This window comes from Bos indicus x Bos taurus, chromosome 9 (genome assembly GCF_003369695.1).
Source record: "Bos indicus x Bos taurus breed Angus x Brahman F1 hybrid chromosome 9, Bos_hybrid_MaternalHap_v2.0, whole genome shotgun sequence".
Classification (NCBI taxonomy): Eukaryota; Metazoa; Chordata; class Mammalia; order Artiodactyla; family Bovidae; genus Bos; species Bos indicus x Bos taurus.
Window position 1 is genome coordinate 71,447,161 of NC_040084.1, and position 18,928 is coordinate 71,466,088.

At 40.0% G+C, this 18,928-nt stretch overlaps 1 protein-coding gene across 13 annotated transcripts in view; it reads left to right on the plus strand.

The window, feature by feature from the left end:
- EYA4 (EYA transcriptional coactivator and phosphatase 4) overlaps positions 1-18,928 on the plus strand; it is a 365,529-nt gene that overhangs the window by 26,738 nt on the left and 319,863 nt on the right. For 3 of the 13 annotated variants that reach the window (XR_003512655.1, XM_027551600.1, XM_027551603.1), the window contains exon 1: positions 18,626-18,875. The exons of 1 other annotated variant lie outside the window; for it this stretch is intronic. The gene's annotated coding sequence lies outside the window, so the exon portion shown is untranslated. Of the gene's footprint in view, positions 1-17,687; positions 17,938-18,625; positions 18,876-18,928 lie in introns of those variants that run through there. 9 more of the 13 variants (XM_027551601.1, XM_027551606.1, XM_027551607.1 and 6 more) reach the window with 6 other exon arrangements.

Genomic DNA, 18,928 nt, shown 5'->3' on the forward strand with positions numbered 1-18,928 from the left:
GTATTTTCAACTTTGCGACTATTTTGGTAATGATTCTTCTTTTCCTACCTGCCCTTTACCCAGTGAGCTTTCTAAAATCTGAAATTATGAAAAGTGACTATTTATCTCTGTGTTATATCTAGGGAAATCAATCCATTTAGCCATGGTTATCCTAATATTTAAGTGAACAGAATTAATAGGAAAACTTTGCCTTACATTAGTTCTCAAGTGGTATAAAAGTAAATAAAATTCTTTAAGTACTCAGACAAAAAAATAAGAATCAACATTTTATGAAAAACACCCAAACTACCAGAACTACCAGTTATAAAATAAGCAAGTCACAGATATATAATGTACAACTCAAGGATTATAGTCAATATTCTATAATCATTTTGTATGGTGTGTAATCTATAAAAGTGTCAAAACACTCTGGTGTACACCTGAAACTGATATAATATTGTAAGTTAACTACACTTCAATACAAAAAATACTCAAGATGTAAACATAAGCCACAACAGGCTCTCAATAGAGCAGGAAGTTAACTAAGCATTTATTTTGTTATTCTCCTATCTTCCCCTTTTGTTCACTTTCTTTCCCTAAAGTCAGAGATTCCCCTCCTAAAACCTTTCTGGTTCCCCTTTATCTCCACTGTAATACTTCTCCCAGACCTATGTTTCCCAGGCTACTCAAACACTGTGTCTCCCTAGCCCATATCAAAACATCTTCATTACATGATATATTCTTGAAGTGTGGTCCAGTTTGCCATTACATTGGAAAAAGGAAAGTCCCACTAAGATAGCTTAAAAACATTATGGTACCACCAAGCCAAAGAAAGGGACTTCCCAGTTGGCACTAGTGGTAAAGAACCCACCTCCCAATGCAGGAGACTTAAGATCACGGGTTTGATCCTTGGGTGGGAAAGATCCCCAGAAGGAGGGCATGGCAACCCACTCCAGTATTCTTGCTGGGAGAATCCCATGGACAGAAGAGCCTGGGAGGCCACAGTCCATTGGGTTGCACAGAGTCAGACGTGACTGAAGCGACTTAGCACACATGCAAAGCGAAAGAAATGTTCATGAGAACAGGAAAATTTTGGTTTAACTCAAAATAATTAATTCCTATTGGTGGAATGTAGAAAATCTTTTACAGAGCTGTGGATGAGACTTTTGGAAGAAAACAAATTTTCTTAACAGATAAATCAGTCAAAGTTTCAGTGGCTATACAGCCTTATGGGCAATCTTAGCCTTGATTAAACAGTCTACTTGTGTATTTATATTTGTATGGGTTTGATTGATCTTTTATAATACTTTTTTTCCACTACATGTAAAAAGAAAGTGTGTTAGTTGCTCAGTCGTGTCCAACACTTTGCAACCCCCTGAACTATAGCCCACCAGGCTCCTCTGTCCGTGGAATTATCCAGGCAAGAATACTGGAGTGGGTAGCCATTCGCTTCTCCAGGAGATCTTCCTGACCCAGGGATCAATCTCAAGTCTCCTGCATTGCAGGCAACTCTTTACCCTCTGAGCTATTAGAGAAGCATGTCTCCTCATATGTTTCACATCTTCCCCTTCTCCCATCACTTGAAAGTTGTTATGGGACACCATCTGAATAACAGCCATATTCACACACCCATGATAAACTGGACCCGAAAAGTAATTATCCTGGATTAGCACAAGTCCTCTCATACTAAAGTAGCAGCCAGATCCATGCATGCAGTTGCTCCCTGACCCTCAGTTACTCTTCACTGAAAACTTGCAGATATCTGAGTAGAGCAGTCTGTATGCTATTGGTTTAGTTTACTTACCATTTATAGACTTGCCCTCAGTTGGAAAACAGATTTATTTAGTCACTAAAAGATTCAGCCAACCTAGGTACATATTAGGCAACAATTAAATGCTTATTCACTGACTGGCAAGCAATCAACTATAAGAAAAGGGAGGTGATAGAGTCAAGTAAAAATAAATCACTGGGTTCTGGATCTGTTTTTGCTGCCGATTAGAAAACTGAACATAGAGGTTAGATGACAACAAATGTTGGCACAAATGCACATGGTACCCAGGCTCTGGGTTCCTAGTATAGTGCTTCCCGCTCTATGGTCTCTGGTCTGCGTGTCAAAGGAGAGAACGTAGGGCCATAAAACACAGTGTAAAGCTGACCTTGTAAGGTGTTATCACCAACTGTTAGAAAGACCTACCTGTCTCACGGATACTTATATTCCTTAAAATGCATTTTACTCCTCTGACTCCATGACTTTATAATGTTTATGATAGCTTCTACTCTTACAGAATTTTCATTTATGTACTTAATCATTGGGTCTCTAATTCTAAAAAAAAAATTCAAATGTATTTGTTTGCAGCTGTTCAACAAATGGACGATGAGAAAAATGCAAATGTTCTTTGGTGGCTGCTGCTAAGTCGCTTCAGTTGTGTCCGACTCTGTGCGACCCCATAGACAGCAGCCCACCAGGCTCCCCCGTCCCTGGGATTCTCCAGGCAAGAATACTGGAGTGGGTTGCCATTTCCTTCTCCAATGCATGAAAGTGAAAAGTGAAAGTGAAGTCGCTCAGTTGTGTACGACTCCTAGCGATCCCATGGACTGCAGCCTTCCAGGCTCCTCTGTCCATAGGATTTTCCAGGCAAGAGTACTGGAGTGGGGTGCCATTGCCTTCTCCGTCTTTGGTGGCAGATATTCGTATAACAGAGTCATCACCCCCAGAGTCACTCTGTTCTTTATGTAAACCAATAAATACAGTACATAAAGTGTCTAGAACAAAAGTTTCTCTGGTAATTCAAGCAAAGAATAGAAGTAGCTGTCTAATGGTATGACAGGGAATGTCAAGAGTGAGAAAACCGAGGGGATAAAGCATGAATGAAGTTTGGTGTCAATACTCAGACACTGATTGATGCTAAAGTCGGAGTCAAACAAGAGCTGGAAAACTTGAGAATGTGTTAGAAATAACTTTGGATAAAATACTAAAGACAACCAATTTATGTATTACATATTATTTATTCTTTTGCTTTCTTTTCTCTACTTTTTTTTTTAATTGTAAAATAACAATTGATTGCCTCATGTCAGAACAACACTTGGTTTAGTACTTGTCGACTCCCATCTGCTAATTTGGAATCCATGAACTTTAATATCAGGTTAATTTCATTTTAATTCATGAATAGTATATAAATCATGGATCAATTAAAAACTGATGTATGTACAATTCTTCCAGTAGGAAACAAGATTGAAGCATTTGAATAATTGAGAAAAAATACGCGTGTTAGCCTCTTGTACTCGTCAGAGAGGAAATGAGTCAGTTCGAAGCCCCTCTCTGTATGAAGGACACAATTCCCAGGACAGGGAAGCCCGTGTTTTCCAAAGAAAACAAGAAGGATCAGTCCCAGGTGTGGTCTCTGCCATACCTGACCATCACACCATTTGCCCTTGTCAACTGCATGCTATCTTTTCTGAACATTTTAAAAATAACTACTTAATACAAAAGATGCTTAGAAATGAAATGGAAAGAGTTAAAAGGGGCTGCAACCAAATGAGGACACCCCTCAAGCTTGGAAATTATGGGTTTGGGAAAACTGTTTTTTTGGTTTATTTGATTAACACTTTGCCACTGAGGAGAATTTCCCTTTGAGGTTTCTTATTTTGGATAGTTTTTAATGTAATTGGTTTAAGGGATACTTTACTTAAATATCTTAAAAAGAAATCTGCCACTAACTATAAAATTTTCATGTTCAGTCCAATTGACTTCAAAGTAACACAAAATGCTTACTCCCAAGCGACACCTATCAGTCTCCAGCTGTGTTCCTGATGGAGACTGACATCTGAAACCAACAATTAAAGTTACCTAATGCCAGGGCTCTTTAAAGACTAAAGGGCTTTACAGTACCCTATCAAAGCAGCTCTTAACCAACTCATACTATTATTGCTTCTATAAGTGTGCTGGGAGGATTAATTTCTTGACACTCATTTAACATTACAGGAAAAATGATTTTCAGAGCCAAAAGGTCATTCTTTGCCAAATCAGCACATTCAACATAGGATGTTTTAATGGAAAACTAAAAGTAACCTTAAAACTTTGACTAGTTTGTATGTATTCTGTAATTCAAAATGAAGTAAATCAACCATTTTCTTGTTTTTGTGATATAGAAGTCTCAAAATTCTTGCCGCTATGACAGCTTCCAAACTCAGGAAAGGTGGTTTTAGGGAAATATAAGGAAATGTCTTAAGGATCAAGCTATATATTTTAAATTGAATTGTTGGATATCTACTATGTGCCAGGTCATGAGATAGTGCTTAAGATTATGCATTGTGGATGACTCAAAGGATTCTTGCTGAGTGTGGGAAGTGACATCTTTATGACTGCAGCTAGAATCAACATGTAACTCCTTTCACTAACCCTATATCCTCTATATCCTTCCCTTTATGTTTCCTAGTAGATAGGCAGCCTTTTCTTCAACTTCTTTTCCCCTCTTTCCCTTGATGTTAACCCATAAGAATGAATTACCAGAGCTTCTCTGGCAGTGCAATGGTTAAGACTCAGAGCTTCCACTGAAGTGGGCACTGGTTCTATCTGTGATCAGGGAACTGTGATTTGCAAATATCTTCTCCCACTCAGTAGGTTGCCTTTTCATTTTGAAAGGCAAAGTTTAAATGATGATGGTTTCCTTCTCTGTACAGAAGCTTTTCAGTTTGATGTAGTCAGGTTTGCTTATTTTTGCTTTTATTTTCCTTGCCTTTGGCATCAGAGCCACAAAAACACTGTTAAGACCAGTGTCAGTGAAGCTAAGATCTATGTTTTCCTCTAGGAATTTTATGGTTTCAGATCTTACATTCAAGTTTTATACCATTTCAGTTAATTTGTGTGCATGGTGTAAGGTGGTGGCAAAAATATATTTTAAATGATAGGTATTGTTTTGATATAGCAATAGCTGACTTTCAGCTTTAAAACAAAATACAATACAAAAAAGAACTTATGAGATATAGTATCAACCAAAACACTAAATGCTTCACTGGTGGCTCAGACAGTGAAGAATCCGCCTGCAATGTGGGGGACCTGGGTTCAGTCCCTGGGTTGGGAAGATCCCCTGGCAGGGGGCATGGCAACCCACTTCAGTACTCTCGCTGGAGAATCCTCATTGACAGAGGAGTCTGGCAGGCTACATACAGTCCATGGGGTTGCAAAAAGAGCTGGACACGACTGAGTGACTAAGCACAGCACAAGACATTAAATAGAGAATACACAGTGTTTTTGAAGATGATCTAGAAGGAGAAATGTTCAGTTAACTAGCTAATCTTTTAGATGATACTTGGCCATTCCAGTTTGTAAAATGTCAAGTAAACATTTTTGTTTTAAAGATGGTTGCATGAGGAACTTTGAAAGGCAAATTTCAGGATGTGGATTGCAATGCAATTGACTTTAGCAAAAAGTACCACAAACAATACCTTGAGATGTTGACTGCTAAATTATAGGTTGCAGTGCCTGAGGGAAAGCTATTGTAATTAGGTTTTTTTTCTGAAGAAACTGTTCCAAGTTCTGGTGAGACTATCACAAAGTACTTTGTTACATTTTCTACACTCTTTAGAAATTAACTCAAAATATAAGACAAATGGTGATTCTACCTTTGCTTAGAATTATAATTCATCTGCATATGGAATGAGATTATGGTTTTGGTCATTTCTTCCATAAAAAAGGTGCTATCATTGGATTTGACAAAGTCCAAACAAAAGGCAAAATGCAGTTGAGTTTTGTATGTATTCATTTCTTCATTTTATAAGAAAATCGGAATGCTTCAGTTTCCTCACAAGAAAATTCTAGAAGTCTTTTAGTAGAGGTCCATCAAGTCATGAAGTTAAGAAGAATCATTTAGAAATTTTAAAATAAGGAAAGAGTCTTGTAAGAAAAGTTTTTTTTAAAAGTATAGATTAACTCATATGTAATACTGGGTTATTAATAAAAGTTGGAATGTTGGGATAAATTTTTGTTTGCTAGACAATCTCAAATATCAGGTTACATATAAATTTTTAAAGCAAGAAGAAAACTATAGACATTCACTTTCTAACTGGTATACAGTGTTTGAAAGTACAAAATTTCATAAGTATTGAGATGAATAACCCTTTATTAGTTTCAATGTGAAAAAATTATTCATCACTACTTTAACAGAAATGCTAATGGCATTAAAATAACAGAGTTGTTGTTTAATGATTTGAGGGATCTAAAGGAAGTACATATTTAAAAAATGAAGAGACAAAACATTGTAATTTATGTATGATCAAAACTGGCACCAAAGACACAATTTGTAGACTCTATAACAAGCAGTAACGTGAAGCTAGGAGTTAAACTAGCTAGTTACTCATGGTATACAGACCACTGTGGCCATGAGACGCTGTTTCATAGAAGCACACACTTCAAAGTTAAAAAGAAATGAAAAGGGAACTAAAGCAAGTTGTTGTTTGTTTTGAAATACAACCCTCAATGAGGCATTGTTTGCACATTGAACTAAATGCATAAACAATGCTGTTGTGGGTTTAATTTGTGAAATAAGTGTGAGCCTTGATGAGCTGTGATGTTTGCTATTTAGAAATAGAAAAGTTTTAATTTTCCATATTTATCTGAGGATTGACACAAAATATGTAGACTCCCCAAATTAACTTAAAGTTTGAGGTTTTTCTCAACAAGAATTTAAATGATAGCATAAGAGTAATTGTTTTATGAAGTTTTATGACAAAATATCCAATAAACATATTTTTAAATGCTCTGATTTTAAAAACATGAATGAAATACTTTCAGTTGACAATACGTACCTAAATCCATGCTTGGTTGTGTCCTCAGCCTACATAGCAGTCCTGGTGTATTGTACCTGCATTATTGTTCATTTTTATTTTTTTTAACTTTTTATTTTATATTGGGGTATAGCAGATTAACAACGTAATAGTTTCCGGTAACAGTGAGAGGACTCAGCCATACGTATACATATACATATACATTCTCCCCCAAACTCCCCTCCCATCAAGGCTGCCACATAACATTGAGCAGAATCCTATGTTCTATACAGTAAGTCCTTGTTGGTTATCCATTTTAAATATTATACTTCATTTTTACTTTGACAGTCTTTTTAAGTTAAACATCACAGCGTTGTGTTCAAACTGCATTAGCATTGTTTTGAGGAAAGTAACATAATATTAGTATTGATAGAATATTCACCTTATCAAACAAACATCTTTGAATTTTGATACTAAGAATAAAGCTGTAAATGCAAGACTCGCTTTCTTTAAAAGTAATTAATATAAAACTTAAAAAGCAATGTTATATACATACACATTGGAGAAGGCAATGGCACCCCACTCCAGCACTCTTGCCTGGAAAATGTCATGGACGGGGGAGCCTGGTGGGCCGCAGTCCATGGAGTCGCTAAGAGTCGGACAAGACTCAGCGACTTCACTTTCACTTTTCACTTTCATGCATTGGAGAAGGAAATGGCAACCCACTCCAGTGTTCTTGCCTGGAGAATCCCAGGGATGGGGGAGCCTTGTGGGCTGCCGTCTATGGGGTCACACAGAGTCGGACACGACTGAATCGACTTAGCAGCAGCAGCAGCATACATACACATGACATTCATGGTTTATTCTTATTGCCATTTATAACTTGCCTTTGAATTGACATCCAGTTTCTACAGGGAGTGTTAGCAAAATTAGTAAATTCATGCATGCTTGATTCCTGAAATCTGATAACCATGGTAAATGGATCTCATTCATTCTCCCTTTGTAATAATATTCTGAATTCTATACAACAGGAAACCTACACTAAAGAATTGTTTTATCAGTTTCCAATTTTAGCCAGCAAATATAAAGTGCTGTGGGCTTCTCTGGTGGCTCAATGGTAAAGAATCCACGTGCAATGCAGGAGGCACAGATTCTATCTCTGGGTCAGGAAACACCCCTGGAGAAGAAAATGGCAAGCCACTCCAATATTCTTGCCTGAGAAGTTTCATGGACAGAGGAACCTGCTTGTCTACTGGCATGGGGTTGCAAAAGTGTTGAACTTGACTTAGCAACTAAACAGCATCAGCAACAATAAAGTGCTGCATAGAATACATTTAAAAAAAAAAAAACAGTAAGAACAAAAGGAGGGCATAATAAGGATGAGTCTTGACATTTCTGTTACTTCTTAATTGGTTGCATATTTTTATAGAAACTTATATTTAGAGTTCCTATTAAAATTTGTCATCTTCAGTTATAATATGCACAATGTGATGTTCTCAGAAACTTCAACCAGCATGAGAAGAGTTTAGAAACCTGTATTCTACTTCCTTTTCCCCAACAATTAATGAGCAAATCACTGAAATTTTCTGCAATTAGTGTTCTGCAGCTATCAATGAGAAGTTTGAGGCAGATTACAATCAAACCTATTTACGCCTTATAAAATCAGTTATTCTTTGACAATAATTGTCTTGATTATCTTACTGTTATTGAAAAAAGAAAATAAATTTTTATCTGAAGTTCTTTGGTGGGTTGCTGACAATGGTTGAGTAAGCAAGTTAGAGAAACAGTGGAAGGAATTACTCAGGAATGAATATTTTAAAAATGCAAGATTCCTAAAACTCTAACCCTGGATACACTTTGATTTTGTTGTCATTCAGTCACTCAGTCATGTTCAACTCTTTGCAGCCCCATGAACTGCAGCACGCCAGGCTTCCCTGTCCTTCACTTTCTCAACACAGTCGTGTCCAACTCTTAGCAACCCCATGGACTGCAGCCTACCAGGCTCCTCCGTCCATGGGATTCTTCAGGCAAGAGTACTGGAGTGGGGTGCCATTGCCTTCTCCGTTTACTCTATGCAGACTATTTATATCACCATATAATTGATTTTCCCAATTGCTTTTAATTTTAATTATCGAAGTGACCTTGGCCCTACTTTTTGTTATGTAGTCATTCAAAATAGTAAGAGCATTTTTAAAAGCTCCTTATTTACAGGCAGTTTATGTGACTAAAATATGATTAGAAAATAATTAAAAGCATATGAAAGAGAAGAAAAATAGGATAGGGCTTAAATGGTGTAGAGTTGAGGCTAGTACAAAAAGGCAAACTACAGTAGCTGATCCCATTACAAGAGAAAAGGGTTAGTTGCTCAGTCTCGTAGGACTCTTTTGGAGCACCTGCACTGTCTTCCCCAGCTACAATATATATATTTTTAAGACACAAGTAACCTTACCATTGAGAATAGGCCAGTGGAAGGAGTCATTACATCTACTTAGTAGGCTCTTGTTGAGAATTAGTATGTGACATAACACACTGTCTTTACTGTGAAGACAAGCCTTAGTGTCATCAGAATTATATTCTCTATATCTATATCTATATTTTCATGGCACTGAGAATTGGATAGCTAATCAAGTTTCTCTTTTTGACTCACTGCTAAAAATTTTAGAACCACATTTGGGATTTACCTGTTGGCAAGGGTGTAAGCTGGGGGCTCTCCCAGGGACTCAGATGATAAAGAGTCTGCCTGCAATAGGGAGACCCAGGTTTGATCCCTGGATCGGGAGGATCCCCTGCAGAAGGAAATGGCAACCCACTCCAGTATTCTTGCCTGGAGAATCCCATGGATAGAGGAGCCTGGTGGGTGACAGTTGTTGTTCAGTCACTAAGTCGTGTCTGACTCTTTGCGACCCCAAGCACACCAGGCTTTCCTGTCCTTTACGGTCTCCCAAAGTTTGCTCAAACTCATATCTATTGAGTCAGGGATGCCATCCAACCATCTATCCTCTGTTGCCCTCTTCTCCTCTTGCCCTCAATCTTTCCTGCTGCTGCTGCTAAGTCGCTTCAGTCGTGTCTGACTCTGTGCAACCCCATAGACGGCAGCCCACCAGGCTCTCCCGTCCCTGGGATTCTCCAGGCAAGAACACTGGAGTGGGGTGCCATTTCTTTCTCCAATGCATGAAAGTGAAAAGTGAAAGTGAAGTCACTCAGTCGTGTCCGACTCTAGCGACCCCATGGACTACAGGCTACCAGGCTCCTCCATCCAAGGGATTTTCCAGGCAAAAGTACTGGAGTGGGGTGCCATTGCCTTCTCCGTAATCTTTCCTAGGATGCCCTATTTTCTCCTCTAGACTGAAACTTCCTGGAGGACAGGGACTCTGCCTGGTCCATCTCTGTCTCTCCTTAGATTAACTGAGTGTTTGTGAAGGCTAAGAACAGATGCTGAGAACATCCACATTTAAGTGGCCGAGGGGATTCAAGGAAAAGATTAACAAAGAGTGATCAGAGAGGTGGAGGTGACTGAATCCAGAGCAGCCAACAAAAGCCAAGGGAGAAGAAAGTTCCAATGAAAAGCTTGTCAGTGGGACCAATCACGAAACAACAGGTTCTCAAATAGGAAAACTGAGGAAAGGATTTGACAGTGAAAGAAGAGCATTTTAGAATTTTATATCCTGAAACCCAAGATGAATGCTAAGCAATGCCACTGTCCCTTGAATTTCCTGAGTGGCCTTAGTTCTGGCAGTTATGAACATTTCTTTTAACAATAAGGCCAATTTGGGGAAAAAATTAAGTGTTTATGGACTATTTTTTTATTCAAAATTGAAATAGCTTCTTCAGTGGCTCCTATGCAGACAAAAGGTCAATTCATATAAAATTGGACTGCCTTTTATTTGAAAGGAAAGGACTTCCCAGTTGGCGCTAGTTGTAAAGAATCCACCTATCAGTGCAGGAGATGTAAAGTGATCTGGGCTTGATCCCTGGGTCAGGAGGATCCCCTGGAGGAGGGCATGGCAACCCATTCCAGTATTCTTGCCTGGAGAATCCCTTGGACAGAGGAGCCTGTCTGTCTATAGTCCATAGATGCACAAAGAGTCAGACATGACTGAAGCAACTAAACAAGCACACACAAGAAGAAGGCTACAGGGCTTTCAGAACTCAAAAATTCAGATGAGGCAGAACAGAGAAGCACCAGAATAAAGGCCTCCCTAAGGTGCACTACTCATTTCATCTTCAAATCAAGGTTTGTGGGCTCATCCTTTCATTTCAGATGGGGTAGCTCTGGCTCCCTTGAAGTTAAAAACAAGCTAGCAGGGGCACTGCGGCTAAATCAGTTCATTTAGTTCAGTGCAATAGTAATGAACCCTTATTATTTCCCCAGCACTACACAGGCACTGAGAAAGGCGATTATTCTGAATCCTTCCCCTCCTTCCTTTTTCTAACCCAGCCCTCCCTCATCTGTAGACATAAAGCTTCCTGTCTCAGTGGGTTGTCCTCAGGCTCACCTCCTGAGCCATATGCCCCAATCTCTGTTTTTTTTAAACCCATAGGCTGCTTTGGAAATTCTATCATGAAGCTGGGGTGGTTCATCACAGGTCCTGAACCATAGGATACACAAAGAACACTTTATCCCTACTAATTTGGAATAGTAAAATGCAGAATACAAAAGAGGGACTTGGTTTGGGCTTAGGGAGTATATCAAATTTCCCAAAGGGGACCCTACAAGAGTTAGATTAAAATACACAAATTAAACTTACAGGAGGAAAGTCTTCATCACACTGAATGTCCTCTGTTATAATGAAGTCAGGTTATCAACTGGAGAATGTGTTCATTTTTCATTTAAGCATCTAATTGTTTTTAGCAACTGTTTATCAAGTTCTAGATACAAGGTGCTGTTCATGGAAAACAAAGGAAGATGCAAGATTCTTCTCCTGATGAGCAGGAAAGAACCTAGAGAAGGGGGAATGCTGATGATGATAGAAGAGGCAGTTGAGGAATCCAGCTTGGGGAGGCAGCTATGATAAAGAAATGAAAGAATAGATGGGGAGACATTGCCAATGCAAAATAACCTTGTCCTCTTGACTTAGTGTTTATGAAACGAAAGAAAGCGAGGTGAAGAAGCATTAACAAAGGTGGTGATAAAGTTCATTCAAGAAGAGAAGCTGGTGGGAGAAGTTGGGGGGAGTCGCTGAGCTGATGCGTTCACCTTGGAGTGTGTCCGGCTTGAGATGTCAACATGACCTACAGTGAGGCTTCCTGTGCGTGCTAAGTTGCTTCAGTCCTGTCTGACCCTGAAAACTATGGACTGTAGCTCACCAGGCTCCTCTGTCCATGGAATTCCCCAGGCAAGAATACTGCAGTGGGTTGCCATTTCCTTCTCCAGGGGATCTTCCCAACCCAGGGATAAAACCCGTATCTCTTATGACTTCTGCATTGGCAGGCGGGTTCTCCATAGTGCCACCTGGGAGTGAGACTTCCCAGACTTCTGAAAAGGAGATTAGTAAAAGGATGTGGGTAAAAATCAAATTTATAGGATTTACCATGAGTTTGAGCAAACTCCAGGAGATAGTGAAGGACAGGGAAGCCTGGCATGCTGCTGTTCATGGGATCATAGAGAGTTGAACACAACTTAGCGATTGAACAACAGCAAGCAGGTGCACTTAGTCCTGACTAATATTTTTGAGAAGGTTGGTGGAAGAATAAATAAGATGAACAGAACAGTCATTTTAATTGATGTTGGAGTTGGTGCTGAGAATATATACCAAAAATTGAAAAACATTGTATAAATAGTTTCTAAATGTGCTATAAAATATAGTGGAAGGAATGGACATTATAAAGCTTTTGGTATAGTTTTCAGTGGTGTTATAATAGTTTCACTCAAAAATATTCAGTTTAAATGGATTTCTGCAATTTAGCAATCTTCCTAACTTTGTGATTTTATAAAATGAATGGATACTGGAATTGACTATGCCAAATACATTACTTTAAAATTGTCAAATCAGTTTATTTGCCATCTGTAATCTTCCTCCTTCCACCAATCATTGAATTGTGCATTTGGAGACTTTCAGATTATAATCAGTGGACATTTTTCACAGGCAGATGTGTATCATAAGACTATATTGATGAAGCTGCTGCTGCTGCTAAGTCGCTTCAGTCGTTTCCAATTCTGTGCAACCCCATAGACGGCAGCCCACCAGGCTCCCGCTTCCCTGGGACTCTCTGGGCAAGAACACTGGAGTGGGTTGCCATTTCCTTCTCCAATGCATGAAAGTGAAAAGTGAAAGTGAAGTTGCTCAGCCATGTCCGACTCTTAGCGACCCCATGGACTGCAGCCTACCAGGCTCCTCTGTCCATGGGATTTTCCAGGCAAGAGGACTGGAGTGGGGTGCCATTGCCTTCTCCGATATGATGAAGAGTTGTATGCAAAAAGAAATTGACTGGACATTTCCTATTTTGAGATGTAGGTATTGATAAGCCAATGAAATCAAAAGCACAATGAAGTAATCTTACTCATATTTTGACTTCTACTATCATTTAAAACTGGGTGTTTGAAGTACTGGAGAAGAAATCAGGTTGTTACAGTTTGCTAAAAGAAACACTGTGTGAGGTGAAAATGAGGAAAAAAACATTACACTAAGTTCGTCAGAATATGGAAGTCGCAGAGCTCCTGGGAATTTGCCCGGAAGTCAGAACATAATGCCACAAGAGAAAAAATAAATGTAGGATTCATTGTGCTATGTTAATGAGACCACACCTGTAATAACTCATTCAGTGTGGGATTCGTCTAATGAAAATGAACATCCAGGAAACTGGAAATAGTTCAGAGACAAGCAATAAGGATGATTAAGGGCTTGGAGAGACTGAACTGAAACCAGATTAAAAGGCCTTACATTTGTTTAACGTGGCTAACAGATGACTAAAAGTGGGCATGGTATCTGTTTATAAACAGCTGAAGGTTGGGTGTAAACATGAAAGATAGAGTAAGATTGCATAATATGGTACTAAAAGGATTGACTTGAGAAAAAATTTCAAGAGAGAATTGAAAAGTAAATATAATGAAGCTGTCTCCCAGAGAGTGTGCGTTTCCTTTTCTTTAGAGACTCAGCCAAGAATGAGGAAGTTTAGCAGAGAGCCCAGCACAAGAGAATGACCCGACAGGTCCCCTGCAGATCCAATTTCCTCACTTTCACAAACCAGTAGAAAACCTTTTTAAGCTTGATCTGTTTGCACAAAATTACTCAGAAAATGTGTTTATTTATAGATTTTAGAAAACCAGAAGCACAGAACTTTAGACTTCTGGGCAATCATGTTTTATCTTTATTTGTTCTGTTATTGGCAAAGTAGTAGAGAAAACAGTGTTAAATCTAGTTCATGATTGTTGTTGTTTAGTCGCTAAGTCTTACTGGACTCTTTTGAGACCTGTGGACTGTAGCCCACCAGCCTCCTCTGTCCATGGGATTTTCCAGGCAAGAATACTGGAGTGGGTTGCCATTTCCTTCTCCAGGGGATCTTCCTGACCTAGGGATAGAACCTGTGTCTTCTGTGTCTCCTGCATTGGCAGGCAGATTCTTTACCACTGAACCACCAGGGGGAAGTTCACTCTCCCCAAGCTCAAAGGATTTGGCTTAGAATGTACAAGACAATTACCAAATGACTTTGTTTTTTTAAGAATTGGGTATACTTCCAGCTGGACTTTAAATGTACCAAAAATGAGTAATTTAAGAGATCTATTCTGGAATTATTTCTACAAGCATCCAGTCTTCTGTCTTCTGTTTTGGTGACTGAAAGCAGGCAGGACCCTGTTGGGCCCTCTGAGGTACAAATCCTTTCTATGTCCCCTCTTTCTTGTTTGTGGGAATTAGGCTTCATTCAGTCTCCTAAGACCTTTCCTGGATTTCAAACCATGACCCTTCTCCTTGTTTGGCCCTGGAATAAACCTTTCTCTACTCCAAACTCTGGTGTTTCAGTTAGTTTGGTGTCTGGCACATGAACTTGTGTTCAGTGTCTTATTCCATTTTCTAGCATAACGTTTGTCCTTACTAAAGTGATGGAATGGTTTCCCCTTAAGGTTACTTTAAAATAAAATTAAAATAAAGTTTTGGACTATGAGCTCATAGAGGGCTTTGTTTTTTTAATTTGACTTGCTCGCAAACAAATGCCAGAACAGTGCCATACACACTTTAAAAATTAATAATAGATGATAACTGCAGGAGGGGTTGGTTAAAGGACTTTCTAATAAGTGAATCTTATTTCCACCAGTTTTCACTATAAAGTCATCTTTATTTTTCTCCCCCCACAACAAATATCCTTTTTCAGATGAAGTTATACATTCAAGGATATTCTCAATTCCTGATTCATGTCATATCAAACCTTCTAGTGTTTCTGAATCACTTCCGGACTTTTCCAGCAGATTTCAGACTTCAAAATTTTCCTCCCTGCATGTCATTTTAGGCTGTTTGAGCTTCTCCCCAATGATCTATCTTCCTCTCCTCACTGCCTTGTAGAACTCTGTTGGGTGCAGTACCAGACTGCACCAATAGATGCTGCCACTTCAGTTGGAAAGTTTCTTTTTCAGTGGCTAAGCTTTAAGATTGTTGAAGGGCGATTCGGAAGGTAACTGCTATTATCTTCCTTGAAAGTAATTTGGTTTTTAATTGTGGGTTTATAAATTGTTTGCATTTTACAAGTAAGATATTAAGAAAAATAATAAAAATTAAATTAATTTTCAAAAGACACTTCAATTTCAGATACTTCAAGTATATATTAGGCATGGAAATAATTTACTAATACAATAATTTTAAATGTAATAGCTAAAAAAAGTTTGGACTCAACATTTCTCTACAGTGATGGAAAAGGAAGGCTAGAAAATATGTTTTGGAAAGCCCAAGGGACCCAAGGAGTGTAAATCTTTAAACCAGTGTTTCTCAAACTGGTGTCAGATAATTTTAGGTGGTACAAGATAATTTTTTTTTAAGATAATTTTTATTTCTGTAAAAATGACTCATTTGCAAGGTCATCCTCTATTCATGGAAAATTATATTGATTTTCCATTTATGATAATGATAAAAAGTTTCCTTTATCATATATAATTATATAATAAAAACAGCTTAAAGAATAATATTGAGTCAACAGTATTAAAGGTGATATGGCAATAATTATAAAAGTTATATTTAGTAGAAATGCTGGAAATAATGCCTTGTCTAAATATGCAATACACTTTTGCCTATACAACTTTAAAATTCTTAAATCTCTTGTGCTCAACTTATTTCGAAGGTGGACTGAAACGTGAGATTTTATATTACTCCTGATGACATCTATGTAATATACATAAATGAATTTGAAAGTACTAATAAGAAGTTAACTAATAGTGTGATATAATTCTAGTTTTTTTGAGGGAGGGTAACTTCTGTAAAACGTATTCTTATGTAGATTATAAAAAATTATGTGGGAGCAAAGTAACTTGAAAGCAAGATCAGTATTGCTGAAAATATGATTTTAGGAGTGAGTAAAGCAACATGCTGAAAACCTGTCTCTGTGTGAACATGCTGTACTAAAGTATGAATTTTTATTTTATCCAAATTGTGCATCTTCTCACTTTTATTTAGGTCAAACTAACACATAATGTTTCATACAAAAATGAAATGTAAAAATCTGTGGCCTTAGGAGGAGAGTAGTACATTCAGCCTTGTACTTAATTTTTACATGATAATTACTATAGTTGCTGAGCATTCCTAGACAGTGAATGGTTGACAAAACATTTAAATTGCATATTTTGCCTGTAGCATATAAACTGTACTAAAATAATTACTATTTTTCCTCACTACTACCATACTAATAATAGCATGACAGTGGCTAGGAGTGGCCTTTGCGGTTACACAGAGGCTGGTTTGAATCTTAGGTCTGCCGTTTATTAGGAAGTTGCTAAAAATTCTGAGCCCTTATTTCTTCACCTGTAAAATGAGGAAATTAAGACTTGCAAAGTTAATTGAATCTACCCATGGATATTTCCCTCTTAAGTGTATAGGAGGTGGCATCCTCTTCAGGCCAAAATGTGCTCTTATCTGGATCATGGTTCAAATCCCCTTTGAGCCAAACCCACTGCCAAAAGCCCTTCTACCTTGAGAATCAGAAAAGGAAACAAGCCTGGCAGTGCCTAAGTCCTCCAAAATAAATCTGCAGGAAAGAACACCCAGTGAGTGATGAGTGCAGCAATGAGTACATTTATCAGTTTAAATTTACAACTTCACCTTTCCCATTGCCTATTAATTATTGTACATAATTCCCCACTGATCAAAAAATAAGTTGATTGCTTTTGAACTCGATGGTGTCCGTGTCCATTGCTTGAGACTCAGGTGAAGCAGAGGGTGAAATTTTTTCCTGAACTTTGTGCAAAATATAATTCGGTTGATAATATATCGAAACTAAATTTTCTTTGGGTGTCATTCCTACTAGTTTACTTGTAAGCTCTGGGGTCATGGCTCAGGCAGTTTGAAGGGCTGCTTGTTGAATATTAGACTTTGTGTTTATAGAGACTACTGGATTTATCTTTGGGAACATTCCTTGGGTTTCTTTTGGCCTCACTTTCCTTATCTCTTATACAGGATTAAATAACCACCATAGAGATGTGAAAATTATATGAACTCACGTGTACCATACGTGACCAGTGCAATGACTGCCACTCAGTAAATTCTCAACAAATCAAAACACTTTTAATCAATGTGACAACTAAAGATGTTCCTAACCTTGACAATAGGTTTTAACGAAGAGGTGATGAAATGGATGCAAAATTTATGTACTGTTGCTTGTCAACTTCACTCAGATCTCGGGTTGTGATCTCCACATGAGTGCATATAGAATATTAGATCCTACGTGGGTGTATCTTGCATGCGCAGAAGGCTTACGCAGGAAATGTCGCTTCAGCAATGTGCCTGGGGAGGCTCTGACGCTGTCTTGGAAGTCGGTCGTCGCAGCCTGACCTTTGGGCATCTGGGAGGGATGCCTACCTGCGCCCAGCGCTGGACGGGGGCCCAGGCCCTTTCCAGCACAGCCTATCCCCACGCTGCTCACTCTTCGTGCCTCGCATACATCTTCACGGAAAGGAGTATTTCCTCCGTTCAGAGAAAGTTCCCCAGTCCGACGTGGGGTGTTTTGTACTTTACATAGTTCGAAGTAGGCGAAGAAGTTCCTTCTCTCTTCTCCCTGGGGGTAAGTGGAAAGGAGTCCCGCTGGGCGCCCGAAGTCGTCCACACCGGGAATCGGGTAGCGACCGAGTTAGAGACAACTGGGGTGGTGGGGGGGGGGGGGTGCTGCCGGGCAGAAGCAGGTGGGCACAGACTGCGGTTCCCCGGTCCGGGGAGGGGACTGCGACCGCGGGTCCCTCCCCTCCGCCCGGAGGTGGCTGCGGCCGGCGCCCGGCCAGTGGGGGCGGGGTGGGGGCGGCGCGGAGGGCGCGGAGATTACCGCGGCGCCACCGGGGACGCCCAGGGCCCCAGAGTGGTGCCCACGCGGGATCGCGAGCGATGACAACAGGCCATCGCCCGAGGTCGAATAAAAAGGAGTCACTTTCCCGTGTGCCGCCGCCCCGCCACAGCCTGACCCCGGGGTGGGGGGGTGCCCCCGGCGGCCTCCAGTGGCCGCGGGCGCCGGCGTCCCCCGCCCCCACCCCGCGCGCAAGTACGAGGCTGCCCGCCGTGCGGCGCACGCTCCGCCGCTCCCGGCTTCCGCGCAAAACTTCGAGCCTGGCCGCGTGAAGCTGTCGCTCCCGCTTCGGAGCGGGAGAGAGCCTGCAGAAAAGCCTGGCCGTGAGGACCTCGGTGGCTGGGCGCGCGCTCTCTTTTTCTTTTCTTCTCCTTTTTTTTTTTTTTCCTGTCGCCATTGGGAGTTTTGGCTCCTCTCCTTTCCTCCTCCCCCTCGTAGCCGCTTCTCCCCCCGCCCCGTCTCTCCCCCACTGGTGTACGCTATTTGTTGAAGGTGGGGGGGGGGGTGGCCGAAGGGGATGTCCTCTTTTCACCAGAGGCACAGCGTGAAGGCGAAACTTCAACACTGGAAGGAAAGAGAATAAATACGTAAATACGGACGCACAGATCCGTTGCTGGGGGAGACACTTGAACTTTGGGATCCTGAGACGGTCTGGGCGGCAGGAGGTGAGTGCTTCTTATTCCGAACCTCTATCCCGGGGTCCGCATTTCAGGGATCC